This window comes from Tympanuchus pallidicinctus, unplaced genomic scaffold (genome assembly GCF_026119805.1).
Source record: "Tympanuchus pallidicinctus isolate F22 unplaced genomic scaffold, pur_lepc_1.0 scaffold4, whole genome shotgun sequence".
NCBI classification, from domain to species: domain Eukaryota; kingdom Metazoa; phylum Chordata; class Aves; order Galliformes; family Phasianidae; genus Tympanuchus; species Tympanuchus pallidicinctus.
The window spans coordinates 18,167,703-18,183,125 of record NW_026294758.1 but is presented as its reverse complement, the minus strand read 5'-3'; the positions used below and the strand labels follow the sequence as shown (position 1 = coordinate 18,183,125).

Here is a 15,423-nt window from a genome sequence, read left to right as displayed (position 1 = left end):
GTGCTGAGGGCAATGGGCTTGGGTGGCTGAGTTATGTCTGTGCCTGTGTGAGTTGTGTGTGCTGATGGGCAAACATGGGAATTGGGGCAGGGGGAAGTGGGGAATGAATCACAGTTTTTAAATTTGTGTTTAAAATTGAGGTTAATTAAATTGCCTTCAGAAATGTTTCAGAAGTTCAGTGTGGTTCTTGAAAAGTACAGATTCCTTTTCATTCTGCAGGGTATCCAGTTAAACATCATAGTACACATTAGTATAGGATTTTCCTAGTGTATTAATTGCACAAATGTTAATTGCAGTGGTTGCAACTTGAAGGAAATCTGTTACAGCTCTTCATTATTTTCTTTGAAGTTAGGACTGTGTGCTCTGATGCATTGTGCAAGAGAGTAAGAAATGAGACAAGGAAGTTTTTGTGTCTAATATGAATCTGGAATTGGAGATTGAAGTGATCAAGCCTTGCTTGATTCAAAAGTTTCATAAGAAATGCAACTTTTATGTCTCTGCTGAGCTTAACCTGTGATAAGGGCTGAAATGGAGAATGCGATGCAGAGAAGTTGGCTGACAGGTTTTCTGGGCAATTGCGTGATAGCTATTTTTATTTAGGGAATGAGCTGAAGTGCTATGCTTAGAAGGAAAATTAACGCTCAGATTCAACCCCTGTGTGTCTCCTTCTTTCCCTACCCTTTAGTGATATGCTCCTTTCCAAGGAGCTGTGCTGCAACGCTTGGTCCTGGAGCCAGGTGAGACCGTGCAGATCCTGGAGAAATGTGAAGGTAACAGTGGTGTCCAGGAGGCAACTCTGTTTGCTATGTAAGAATGTAAAAATGTTTGAATACAGCAGATCTTAATAAGCTGCTGTGGAACAATGACACATCAAATCAAAGCACTTGGATGAAGAACTAGCCTGACCCACGTTTTGAAGGAAAGGCTGAGCGCTTCTGGCACTAATGCAGTCTGATTCGGGAGGGTCAGTGTGTTTTAAGTTAACCATCCATCCAGAAAATATTGACCCCTGACCTGGTGTTGTGTTGCAGTTGGGTCTTGCAAGAAATTTTCATCACGTAAAGTGTAGCCTGTGTTTGTTTTAGCCATATTTCCTAAATGTTGCTGTAATGTGTTTTGATGAAGCATACCAGTGTTTATTGCTTAGGAATAGCCGAACACACGAAAAACATTAGTTGTGAAACAGAGAGATGCAATTTAGGAGCATGCTGAATCCCATGTTCTTTTTCTTCCTGCAGGAGAGTGCCATTGTTAACATTATAGCTGTAAATACAGTTCTTGTGTGGCTGTAGATGTCTGTGTGTGAATAAACTGCACATCCCAATCCCTTGCAGTATTCCTGGGACTAATCTGGCTGAGGTTGTTGCATTTAAAAGGAGAACGTTTTTTATCCTAACATTCCGAGTAAGCAAGTGGTGTAAAACATGTTTATTGAGAGAGAGAGAGGCTGTGAAGGTACAGTATGAGGATGTTTCTCTGTACACTGAGGTTGAATAATGTTTTTAATAATCTTTTCAATCCTGAACAATTTAAAAACAAATTCAGAACCCAAATCCACAAATTCCAAACTCACATTCCACAAAACCTTGGCTTTTTTTTTATGTTTGTTCAGTTTACATTCCTGTTTCTTCTCCAGTGCCAGAGTTCCTATGTAAACATCCCTGCTGCTTGTCAGATGGCTGCTTTTTCTTCTCTCATGCCTAAAACTGTCTTTTGCTTTTAAGGCTGTCCTCTTGCATTGAGGGGTTTCGTTTGATTAGCTGCTGACTGAACTCTTCAGTGAAAAAGTAACTGAATATTTGTGATTCTTTTAGAAAAGTGGTGGCTTCCTCACCTCTGCTTGTAAAGCTTTGAATGAGAGTTTTGCAGTTCAGTGGTGATGTTTAATCCATGGAGAAGCGTCTTGTAAACAGTACATCTGGTATTGCATGTGCAAATTGATAGTATTTTATTTAAAAACAGTGTGGTGTAATGGCTGGCTTTCAGATAGTGGTGTTCAGATAGTTCAGATAGTGGTGTTGATAGTGGTTGCTTTACCAGGTCTTGTGAACACCGCAAGCTCAGGAGAAAGTATTTGAAAAGAATAATATAACTCTGAAGGAATACAGTGATATTGTTGAAAGGAGGCATGATATTTTCAAACCATTTCAAGTAATCTGGGAAACTTCCAAAATTGAAGAAAAAAAGGCATGGTATCCAAAGGAGCAGCTTGCTTACAGAAAAGCCAAAAGATAATCCAGTTTGTCTCGTCACAGTGTCACAGTAATTGGGCTGTGGGCTGTGTGTTTTTTCTTTAATTTGGAGGACAGTTCCTCAAAGGCAGTTTGTGTCAGTCTTCAGATCATTGAGGAAGGTAGGCCGTCTAGTATGAGGTTTTTCTGTGTGCATGATGGGTTAATTTTGCTACATCTGGAACTGCACAACGTGGAGCTCCTCTGTCACTTCAGTGGTGCCCTCCCTGAGCATCACCAAATACTTCCGGGCTGTGCCAGGACTGAATATGGGTTACCACAGAGGTTGTGAGTCCCTCAGAGCTGTGGGTACAGGGCTGGGCAGCTGCTCTGGTTGGCCTTCTGGGGTAGGAATGGTACTAGGTGAGCTCTGGAGCTCCCCATCAGCCTCAGCCACTGCTTAACAGTGTCCTTGGTTGGAGTGAATTGTACTTCATCTTATGCTCTGTGTTAATTGCTGGGGATTCTTTTGAACAGAGTGGGTACTGATGTTAACTCATGCGAATAAGGGTTGAAAGGATGGCATGCACACAAATGTGCTAGTGACATGGAAAAGGATTTCTGAGATATACTGAAGAGTTCAAGATAGATAAACAGCAATGTTACCTGTGCTTCTGAACATGGGTATTTCTAACGATAATGAGTTACTGAATAACTCTTACAGCAAGGACTGTTTCACAGTGACTGGTGTGGAAAGCAGTTGTTGCATTTCAAGCACATTGAATAGAAGAGAGAATTTCCTGTGTCAGGTTCTCGTGTAGCTCTGCAGCTGACCCTTGTGGGCATTTGCAGGGTGAAGGAACAAATGTGCTTACCTGCGCATGCATATAGGTATGTATATGTATGTATGCCTGTATTTGTGTGCAGTGGAGCTTTAAGGCTATTAATGCTAACAATAAATAACTGATAACACACCAACAGATCCTTTTTTTTTAATCGTAGTTGGGCAACTTTTTAAAACTCCATGGTATAATTTCTGTGTTAGTAGCAGCATTCATACGCCACACATGTAATATAGTTAGCTCCCTTGGTATCCAGCAGTGACAGCATGGCCAGGTGAAGGCTTTTGGTGTGGGGGACACCTGAAAGCTAGAACTGGATGGTTTGTTTTGCAATTTTGAAGAATTCAGCGCTTGAGAGTGGTATCTATGCCACGCTTCCAAGCCTCCAGTGAGATGGCCATTTCCTCTGCCTTTTGTGTGCCTAGGGAGCATAATTCACTTGGCCCCACACAGCTGCCATGGAAAATATTGCCTGACTGCTACGGACAGCAGGGATGACTTTTGGATGGCCTTCTGTGTGGCTGAGGCCAACGTGTAAAGCTGTGCTGCCGTGGCCCTGCTGGCAGCAGGCTGGGTGGGATTTGGGTGCTGCTCCGTCTGTCACAGCAGGCTGCTCTGGGCAGTGGGCACCTTTGGGCAGCTTTTGAGGACTGCTCATTGCTGCCAGCCCTCTTCCAGGTCACTGCACAATGCTAGGTGCATACAGATAGTCTGCAAGTGGCTTACTTGCAGATTAATTGGTAGAAGCAATTATTGATGTGTGCCAGTGTGTGCAAAAGATAGCTGTTCTCCTGGTCTGAGGGTTACTCAGAAGGCTGGAAAGACTTACTTATCTAAAATTCAACATAAGAAGCTAAGATGCATTTATGTGTTAGATACATAATCTAATATATCTGTAAGATCTACAATATGCATAATTTAATTATAATTTCTTAATGGAATAAAAACTAAATGCAGTTCAAATGCTAGTTGTCAGTTGTACAGCTGTCACAGCGTTAGCTATCACGCAATTTCAAAATCTGATTTGTAAATGTAATCGTTAAGTGGTATTCAAGAGAACAGTTATCCTGTCATAATAGAGTTTTTTGGGGGTTTTTTTTGTACAGTTGTTGTAAAGAAATCATTTTTTCCCCCCAGTAAATTCTGCCCCAGAGTCCTTTCAATTAGAACTGCATTATTGCTATGACTTCTGAGTGGGACACATCTTTGTAAAAACTGCTTTTCAGTCCTTTTCTACGAATATGCAGATTTCTAAAATTCCAACACTGTGAATTTCTATATGAACATGTCATTGCTCTCTCCCACTTCTTCACAGGTTTTGCTGAATTGTAGCAATTCAGAGGAGATTCAGAGGAGCTGAGGAGACAGCATTAATACTTCTTACGGCTGAAAAAGCTGTACAGGCAAAGGGAAGGGCATTGACTTGCCTGTGCTACCAAGTGCATTCTTCTTCAGCTTTTGTTACTGCCTACAGGTTGCCTACGGTGTGACTGTACATGTAGACAGTGTGGTTTGGACATGAAACTGAAGTATGATGTTAGTAGCTGATGTAATTGTGAGAGTTTGGAAAGTGAAAATTTTGGGAAGGACGCAGGCTGAGGACGGCAAAGATGAGAAGGGTGTGACAGGGAAGTCAGGACTGAAGGGAGGTGAGCGACATGAAGGAAAAGCAAACAAACAAAAAAACAGATTGAGAAATAGAGATAGTAAGGAAACTGGGAATAACAGCAGCTGCTACTGTTGTGGCACTAGAGCAGGGCCGTAGGACCCAGAAATCAACTCAGAGAGAGATAGGGGAGCTGGAAGAGCCCAGGGAATGCTCCACTCCACTGGAATGAAAGCAGTGGGCAAACTGTAGAGAAAGAGGGAATCGTCTTTGGTTGCAAAGCCAAAGGATGGGAGCCTGGGAAGTTTACCCTAGCAGATCCACTGGTTAAATTGCAGCTAGGGGAGCAGGATAAAAGGGTTTATCTTTTGGTGGGTATGAGTGCCTCTTATCACCCATAAATGATTTTGTAACAGTAGTAGGAGCTACTGCATAGTAAGAAAAGGCTTACTTTTGGGGATCAAATAAATGTAGGCTGAGAAAACAAGTAGGAATACATAAATTCTTGTACATGCCAGGCTACTCTGGCAAGATTTATTAGAACAAATGAATGCAGAGATTAAATTAAATAAAACTGGTGCTAAGGATCAAACACTATTAACTGATTGGAAATTGTAAGTTTGCCTTTAACACAAACTGGGAAAAACAAGGTTGTAGCCCCAGAAGTTACAGAAATCTTAAATAAGGTCAGCTTAGGAGTGTGGGTATCACGGATACCTGGCACAGCCAAAACTGCAGCCCTCAATAGAAGTTAAGTTAAAAGCAAAAGTTAGCCCAGTTCAGGGTAAAGCAGTGCCCTTTGAGGATATGTGAAGGATAAAAGATTTGTTTTATTCTTTTTTTTATTTTTTTGAGTCTGAATTACTAATTGAATATGAATCCAAATACAATCCAACTATAGCAATACTGTAGTTTGTACAAGATCTGAGGGCAGGTAAATAGCAGTGGTGACAACATCCACTTTATTAACCGAGTTAAGGAATGAGTAGGTGAAGTTTGCCTTCTGGATTTGAAAGATGCCTTTTCTGCCTGGTTTGGCCAAAGGTTATTTGCCTTTGAACAGGAAAACTCCAATATGGGGAGAAAAGACTCAGTTAACCTGGACAGTCTTACCCAGGGTTGTGAGAACAGCTCAATGATTTTTGAGAGCTGCTCAACTCGTGAACCTGAGATTGGGTTCCTCCATCCCAGGGTAGAACTTTACTGCAGTACGTAGATGCCACAGAAGCAAAAGAGGACTGTGTGCAATGGACTGTGAGTTTGCTGAATGTCTTGGTTTAAATGATTATCAAGTTTCTCAACAGAAGCACAAATAACTCCATAGCAAGTGACGTATTTGGGATATGAGATTACAGCTGGACTTCAAACCTTAAGGACTGTCAGGAAAGAAGCCATCTGCCAAACCCCTGAGCCGCAACCTGCCAAGGAACTCCGTACGCTCCCAGGAATGACAGGATGGGGCTGACTGTGGATACACAGCTACGGACTGTTGGTAAAGCCAAAATATTATATGAAATGGGAAGCAAGGAGGGCATCCCCCAGCTGAAAGAAGAACTTGTGAAGGCCCCCTGCTTTGGGGCTGCAGACATGGCTAATCCCTTCTGGCTGTTCTCCCATACAAAACAAGGAATAGCTCTGGGAGTCCTTGCCCAGAGCCGTGGACTCTATCAAAGGGCAGTGGCACACTTCTCCAGACAGCTTGATGAAGTGAGTAAGGAATGGCCGGGGTGCTTGAGGGCGGTGGCTGCGCTGGTACTCAACATTCAAGAAGCCAGTGAAGTTCTGCTAGGCCAACGAATAATATCTCATACAGTGTCTGCTGTATTGTAGGTAAAAAGAGGGCACTGGCTCTCACTCCAAAGGTTCCTGAAATACCCAGCCATCCTGGTAAGGCAGGATGATGTAGAAATAATTGTAACTAATATTGTCAACCCAGTATCTTTCCTTAGCAGAACTCCTGGAGAACCAGCATTTCATGACTGCTTTGAAACAACTGAAGCTGTATATTCCAGCCAGTCGGACCTGAAGGACAAACCCTTAGAAGATGCAGAAGACAGCTGATGTACTGACAGCAGTTTTGTGGGCCAAGGAAACCGTAAGGAAATGCAGTAGCTGCAGCTGACAAGATAATCGAAGCACAACCATTACCTGAGGGGACTTTCCCTCAGAAGGCTGAAATAACTGCCTGGACGAGAGCCTTACTTATATTACATATTCTAATTACATATTTGGGGTGCTACATGCTCACAGTACCATCTGGAAAGAGCAAGGATTGCACACCCAAGGAAAACAGCATGATATAAATCTACTGAAGAGCGTGGCTATTATACATTGTAAAGGACATCAGAAGGGTAACGCTGTACAGGAAACTGGAACTAAGATGGTGGGTCAGGTGGCAGAACAGGCAGTTGAAGAGGGCTTTAATTCCAGACGGTAAACTTAAAGTCTCTGAAGCTGAGTCAGAACCTGTAAAATACTCTAGAAAGGATGGGAATCTAATTAATGATTTAGAAGAGAGGGCAACGATGGCAAACTGATTTCTCGGAACTCTATAGGCTATAGAGAATATCTCTGCAACTCTAGAAATAGTAGAAAATGCCATAACAAACACATTACGAGCAATCCAAGAAGAGGTATTCTCTTTGTTCAAAGTGGTACTCCAAAACAGGATAGCATTAGATCTATTAACAGTTAAAGAAGGAGGAGTATGCACAATAATAAATCAGAGTTGCCGTGCTTATGTAAATAAGGATCTGAGAATTGGAACAGACTTAAGGAAAATCTGGGAGCAAATAAAAGTCCTGCATAGGACAAGTATCGATAACAGGACTGGTAAACAGATCTATGGGGCTCACTTACTAGCTGGTTACCAAATCTAGGATGGTTAAGGTGGCTTTTCTTGACGTGCATCGTACTGGTACTATTGGTGATCCTTACCTGTGAGTAATGAGGTGTTCTTTGTGCCTGTGCCAGAATACTAGAAGGGAGTATGAGATATGGAAGAGACATGAGTTCAAGGAAAAGGTGGAAAGTGGGGCTTATTTCACATGCTAAGAAAGAGTAATCTAGCAGGTGGAAATCCTGCTAGATTAAAGAAAAGGGGAACTGAAATGTGAGAAGGGCCCCATAAGTGAAAGGTTTCACAGTGACTGAGAATAAGGGGGGTGAATGGGGATGGTTAGAGATAGTTTATAGAAGCAAGAATGTTAGACCTTGTTAGAAAATAAGGGATGGCAGACACTGGGTCGTAGATAGTGAGGGAGATGAAGGCCATGTAGATAAGGGTTTGAGAACAGCCCGAGGACATTTGGCAGGGATGTGATTAGATATCCATGGGGCAAGAAGAAACTGTTTTGGGGGGATGCCTCCCCGAAAGGTCAGAAGTTTACAGGGAGAAAGGTCAGAAGCCTTTGCGAGGAAGACGACAATCATCATCCCATGACCCACTACGCACGTGCAAGAGGGGAGGGTCTGCATGCTATTGAACTCTTGGGGGTGTAATGAGTATGTATCCGAATTCTGGGAAGGTTATTGATTATGTATTAGTTTGGTCTGGGTCTGTAGCACAATTTTTCTAGATGGTGTGCAGGTTAGGAGGAATAATCCCCCTTGCACCTGGTTTCTGTGCAGCACTGATTAAAACATATCTGCTTTATAACTACTGTGTGGTTACAGAGTTTGATTCCTCATGTCAGTGTGGTATAGTGCAGTCTGTGGAAAAGCAAAGGTGGAGCAGGGCTTGAAGATACAGCAACTTGTCCAGAGCACACTGCCATGGGCATACAATTCATTCTGTTTTCTTCTGCAGCACTTGAGTTCAGCTTTGTGCATACTGAAAGCTAAAAGATCCAGGTGTTTAAAATCAGTTCAGTTAAGAAACTGGGGAATTCTTGCAGCAGCACTTTGTCGGGGTGACAGAGTGAGGAAGAGAGAAAGCACCAAAGCTGAGCAAGTGTTGCTCTATTCTCAGCATGGTTTTAGCCACCAATCCACAGTATGCAGGCTGATGTAAACTGCGTTGCCTCCATCCAAGCCCCACACCCTGTGCAGGGGTTCATTTATTCAAAACCAGTTGGAGTGACTTACTTGCCTTTGCCTGGGCTGGGCACTGAGTCAGGCAGCTTGAGTCTGTTCTGAACTACTGGAAAAGAAAGTGAGGAAGCAGTATGTGTGTCCATTAAGTGCAGCCTTTCTCTGTAGAAAACCTCCATCCTCTAACTCAAGTGCTCCATGCTAATGTCATCTGTCCTCAAATTTCATGGTTAAACTGGGTGGTGTTTTTAGAGCTTTTTAAATTTTTTTTTCCAGATGACTCCCTGTGTTGCAGTGACATTAACCCCACCTAGAGTGGAAGTAATTGGGTTCTTCTGTTTGACTGGTAGCTTTGGCTCTTAGTCCTGATGTATTGTCCTGTCTGGTTCTGCTATCTGATGGGGGGGTGCAAGAATGGTAATTGGATTTGTGAAATGAGATCCTGAAGTCTTTTCTTGAGGCATGCATAAGACCAGACACATCCAAAGGATTTATATTGGTTTAAACAATGTTAGAAATGTATCGTAATGACTTCTCCTGTCTGTAAAAGAGCAAGTTTCTGAATTTCTGAGTTTTTCATTGGGTAAATACTAGGAGGAGACTCCTGTGCCAGCACATGGGAAAAATGATTGCAGATTGTGCACTGAGCACATCTTTAAACAGTAGCTTATGATTGTTAGAGAAGTGACCGAGTATACTGAGCTGTTTTTATTCCTGATGAAAGAAATAGGAGCATTCCAAGTCCTTAATTGCTTGTCATTGTTGCAGAGCCAAACAAAAAAGTATGTTAAAGTCTGACCTCTGTATTGACAGTGGTTTTTGAGATGATCTCAGTGATTGCAGTTTCTTGTCAGCTGCTTCTCTGTGACATAAGCAATGACAGAATGTAATGTAATGTGTTTTCTCTGGTTTTAGAATGGTAGAGGTGTTTCCATTAAGAAGCCCAATGTGAAGGTAAGTTTCTCCACTTACTGGTAGATTATCTCTGCTTTGCTGTTGCAACCCTACCCAAGGTTGTGCTTACCTTTCACTTCTCCATGTGAGGAGATTAGATTTATTTCCGTAATGTAGAAAGCAATTTTTGTCAGCCCCAAAATCAGATATCTTCCCCATATGCACAATTAAATCTTTCTAATACTGATAAGTCTCATCCAGTTGGACCTTTTCCACGTGACTGCTAGAAAACCTTAGAAGGAGGCTGATCTTATGCTGCTTAGTGAAGCACATTTAATAATTTGTGTTATCATTTTAAGATAATTACCGAAAAGTGTCTGATGAAAAAGGGTGCTTTGTTTCAGACTTTTACCATTTAACTACTGCATGTGGTTATTTTCCAGTTTTACCCATTTGGTTTCTTGAACTTTTTTGACTGTCCTGATGAGTGCAGTGTGTATTTCTGTAAATGTATGTATCAGGACATGTAAATACTTTTCTCCTTTGTTGTCTTCTGGTATAAATACAGCTTGTATTTAAAAAGGAAAAAACATTGGATCCCTCATGTTTCAGACTACTTTTTTTCCTGTTGTTACTGGAATTGTTTCCTCTCCTTGGAACAGCCTGTGCTTGTTTTATGTATGCTGCTACCTCTTCTGCTTGAGTACATGCTCAGTTTTGGTCAGAGAGCCCTTCAAACCTCTCTTGGTTTCTTAGGTAACAGCACAGGATCACAGAAATACAAAGCATGGATTTGAAGGGAATCAGGCAAGAAACTGAAGTAGCTTTTTTTTTTTTTTTTTTTTTTTTCCCCAGATTTTGGTAGGGCTGAAAGTATTTTTTCCTCCTGAAGCTGTTACTTGTTTAACCTCTTTTTAATTCCTCAGTGTCTGTCTCGCCTGTCAAAAGGGAGGAATTTTCCTTAACATTTTGAATACAATTTTCTTAAAATTCCTTTCAAAACTCTCAAAATGCTGAAAAAAATGTCTTCCTGGATTATTACACAGTGTTGAAGTTCTAAAAATTTAAAGCTCACATTTGATTACGGAAATAATTGTGAGTGGCTGACTGCTGTTCTTCACCTGCAGATTAGCAGTGCTGATATTGTGTTCCCCACACGTCCTTACAAACCAGCTGAGCCTGCTCTGAGCATTTGGGACTTTTTTTTTTTTTTTAACAGGGGTTATGGAGTACAAGAATGATTTTGGTTTAAATGACCTATTTTCTCATGAGATGAAACATAGAGAACTTGATAGCACAGGCAGAGTTGGAGTCCCTCTGTCATGTGAGCAGCAGAAGGCTGCTGGAGCTCTTCTGGGTGGGATTGGGCAGTTTCTTGCTAGAAGGAGGATAGCCCTGTTTTATGCAGGTAAACAGAATACTTGTTTGTTCAGTGAAAGACTGGGATAGGGGCTAGACACAAATTGAATGGTGGATGTTTTGTTTTGTTGCTTTTTTTTTTTTTAAACCTAAGTCCTTATCACTGAAGGTAATGTGGCATGCTGAAGAGGAGGCCTGGAGTGGTGCTGATGTCATGCTGTGAGCTGCACAACAGGCACTGGAGCTGGCTGGTTTACGTTTCTGCAGTCAGCGTCCTCATTCCTTTCTGCTAACTGCAAGCTACCCATTTCTCAGAGCTCTTTCTACTTGTCACACTTCATGCCAGTTTGCTTATCACCAGTTAGCATGCTGTTGGGCTCAGATGCTCTTTGCAGCATGAAGAAAGTTTGCTAAATGTAGATCTCTTATTTTGATCATGTCCATTCAGAGGCAACAGCATGTAAGCTTAGCATGAGACTTCTCATTTGGTCATAGTTGGTTTATCCATTGTTTTTGTACCAGAAGACATTTCACACAGAACAGTGTTTCTGAACACTTTGGGAGCTTTGTGGGATGAACATTGCTTGTCCAGTTTGAATGCTGGCATGAGTCTGTAGCAGTGTTTTTGTCATAGTGATGAGGGAGAGGGTGTTAATGTGGTATATGGGCAATTATATACACATTTAAATGAATTGTATAAATATATTAACACTGAAAACTGCAAGTGTTGCCTTTCTAACTTACAGGCTTTTCTCTTGCAGGGGATTTTTCCTGCAACCTATATTCACTTGAAAAAGGCAATTTTTAATAACAGAAGGTGAGTGGTTTTCCTTCTTTTAAGAAACTGCAGTCTATAAGGGAATCTAAGAAGTAGTTATTAAAATATGTAGTGCTTTTTGTTCATTGTAGTTTGTGATAATATATTAAGTTCTGAAATTGAAACATTGTTCTGCAAAGCTCTCTTATAAATTCCTTGATTTTCCTGTTTTTTGTTTTTTGTTTTTTTTTCACACAGCAGGAAACACTTCTGTTATTTATTCCTTTCCACTTTCCATAAAATCAGGACTTCAAAGGTGTTGCCTGATAGGCACATATTTTAAAGAATTCTATTTGTATTTTTAATTTCTTGTTGCTCCTCAGTGGCAGAATTTGATATTCCATTCTGTTTGTTCGAGAGGCACTGGCACGTAGGCAGCAGGTGTCATTTCTGAACAGATTTTCATCCATTTATAGCTGACAAAGTAACTACGTTACTTGGGAACTTTTAACAAACGTCTAACCCCCCTATCTCAGCCCAAAGAATGACTAAGGTATGCTCTGCTGAATTATCTTTTACCTTCACTGCAGCAGAAGGGCTGACTAGGCCTAGGGTTAGTTCAGTTAATGTGAATAGCAGTGCTGATGGTGACGTGATGGCAGAGTTCTCAGTGCAGTTTCCTGTGAGGTTGGCTGATACTCCTGCATGCTCACAACTGCTCTTATCTACCTTTTCTACATTAGGACAGTTGTGGGGAGATTTGGAAGAGCACCATTTCAGATGGTCGCCCAAGGTGGAAGGTTAAGTTGGGAAGATAAAACTAAAAGATGGCATTTAGTGAAGTGCCTGCAGAAGAAGGTGTGACTTCCAATAGTCTTGCATCTTATGGTTATTCTCAAATGAGCTGAGTAAACTTTTTAAGGGCAGCAGTAGAACTGATGCTTCATAACTTTGGAGTGTAGTAAAACAGCTTATGTAGAGTGACTGCTCCTGATGTGCACTCTCCTTGTGGGAAAGAATAGTTTCCTCCAATTTATCGTTACTAGTGCTTGAAGTTAATTCACTGCTTGTGAACGGCAATCAGTTCAGAATGTTTGCATTCTCAGTAGGACAATTACATTAATTTTTTAAAAGTAAGTATCTTAAGATTGGTATACCAATTGATATAGCAGAATGTAGTCAGAACGTAATGCAATTCTGACTCAGAGATTATCATCCTTTGTCATGCGTTGGTAAAAATAAATAAATACAATTCTGCCCCTGTATTTAAGAATATATTCCAAGTACTGGTATGAACACTTGTTAAAATAATAAAGCATACTGTATAATATTCTTAAGTATCGTGCTTCTGATCACAAGCATATTCTGTGGAATATCTTATCTTATCCTTTAGCACCATGTCCACGCATCCCTTAAATACCTCCAGGCATGAGAAATGCACTGTTGCTCTAGGCAGCCTATTCCAGTGCTCGACCACCTTCCCTGTGAAGAAAATATTCCTAATATCCAATCTAAACCTACCCTGGCACAATGTGGACTGTTAACTTCTTTCTCCTTACCACCAATTGTCTGTAATATCTTAGTGTAATAAGAGGAGAGAGTGTTCTGCTCGTCCTCTAATTGGTAAAGAAGACATTGGCTGTGAAGGGATGAGTTCTGTTATTTTGGCTAAAGGATGTCCTATTTGGGTTTAACTGAAATTCAGTAGTAAAGAAGTCTTTTGATTAGGGAAGGTCCATAAATGGTAGATCACCTGGGTGTTTGGTGGTACTGGATGCTCACTAGAGGGATAAAAGGGTCAGACTGGATTAGATGGAACACAAATGGAAGGACCCACTTACAGACAAAGTAATTTAACATGCTCTAATCACGAGAAGTGTTTTCACTGATCTCGGTTAGAATGATTAAATATTGAACACATAACTAGAAAATGCTTCACATAAGCAAATTCTTGGGAAAGTAATGGAGGAACAGCTGAAAGAATACTGGAGTTGCTTGAGTGTCATGACCAAGTTGTTACATTTTTCTTTAAGTTGAAAGCTCAAAAAATGTCAGTGTTAGTGTTCTACAAATGACTACAAATGACTGTGCTGACAGTTACTTGTTTATACCTTTTCCAGAGTACCTCTCCTAATTTTTGTCCTCTTCTTGTTTTGGCAATATGAAACAGTTGTTCCACGTGAAGATTCTGTTGTGACTGAGGTCACAACAACACTAAAGGAATGGACTGTGCTCTGGAAACAGCTGTATGTGGTAAGAACATTGTGGTCTTCTCTTTTCTGTTCTTCCACAACATTTTTCAAATACCTTGAACGAGAGATATGTTGCATGCTTCCCAGTCCATTAGAAGCAAACATGCAAAACAAATTTTTAGATTTTCTTTTTGTCTGGTGGGGGAAGTGGCTAACTGTAAAAGCACTGGTAATGTGCGATTCACATGGACTACTTTGGAAACTTCAGCAGTTTTAAAATTTTGCCTTCAAATCTGAAATCTTCCTTGTTTAAATTGTGTTCTTAAGTAGATAAGAAATATGCTTAGTAACACCAAAATGGAAGATCTCTGCAAGTCCCCTCAAAGAATTAGTACAGTCTGTATTTGTTTTGGTGTCCGGGGTTTAATAGAGGAAGAACTCAAACAGAAGCCTTTCCATGTTATTGCTCCTTCCAGTATTAAAAATAGACACTCGCTTTCACTCATCTATTTCATATAATTTTCAGTTGCTGATAGACAATGTCACCTAGCTCCACTTTCATTATAATCTTACTATATTTTTTTTAATGGCCAAATCCTATGGAACAGCAAATAAGAAACCTGCATATTTGAAAACATTTTTTTCCTTTTTATTTATTGACAGGTTTTTTTTTTTTTCTTACTAATTCTAAGCTGTAACTATTGAATTAGGACCAAGAACTGTAGGTAGTTGAAATATGAATTTCCTTTCTTTCCTTAGTTTAGAGAAATACCTCTGTGTAGAACCTTATTTACACCTGAAGTGTTAGTAGTTAGATATTTGGGAAATAAAGGCAGAAAAGATGAGTCTGGTGTATCTCTAGCACAATGAGCCACATTCTTTTCTCCCTTCAAAAAGCAATCAAGTCTATTATAAAATCAGCCTCCTTTGTGTTGCTTCCACTTCTTCTGTGATGACACATGCAGTATACAATCTTCTTAGTACCACTGTTATATCCAACACTCCTTGTTTTTTCCATTCCTAATACTTACCTCCCTATTGTTGTATGTTTCTATAAGGTAGATTTTTCTCTCTCCTCAGTGTCTTATGAAGAAGGCAACAGGAGTATGGCAGTAGTATTGGAACTGCGAAAGGAGAATTATTTTACTTAGAAATGAGTTAAACTTCCATTCTACTGATCTATTTTGTTTTGACTGTTATAGCTACATTTTGAGGAGAGGGAGTAAGAAAGGCCTAGCTGTAGACTTCAATGTTTTTATTTGTGGGACTGCTTTCTATTGTAGTGCATTACACACAATGTTATTGTATTCTTAAATAACTGGGGAAAAGATTTACTGGCTTCATGTAATTTGGGAAGCAGGTATCAGCTTCAAAAAAGAAGTTGGCAGAGCTTCAAAGTGGGGGAAAAAACATTTTGCTTTTTCGCTCTGAAATCATACAAAAAATAATACAGAAATTACCACAAAATCACTTAGGTCAGAAGGGGCCTATTGAGGCCATCCTGCTGGCTGCTAGCAGAGGCAGAGCAGGTTGCCCAGAATGATGTCCAGTCAGATTTTGATGCTCTTTG

The 15,423-nt window shown here is 40.6% G+C and overlaps 1 long non-coding RNA gene across 2 annotated transcripts in view; it reads left to right on the top strand.

The window, feature by feature from the left end:
* Positions 1-15,423, top strand: part of LOC128089534 (uncharacterized) — a 67,505-nt gene that overhangs the window by 15,730 nt on the left and 36,352 nt on the right. Inside the window, exons 2-5 of one of the 2 annotated variants that reach the window (XR_008210544.1) lie at positions 9,567-9,605; positions 11,666-11,721; positions 12,405-12,519; positions 13,782-13,914. This is a non-coding gene — a long non-coding RNA (uncharacterized LOC128089534). The remainder of the gene's footprint in view (positions 1-9,566; positions 9,606-11,665; positions 11,722-12,404; positions 12,520-13,781; positions 13,915-15,423) is intronic. The other variant, XR_008210545.1, reaches the window with a different exon arrangement.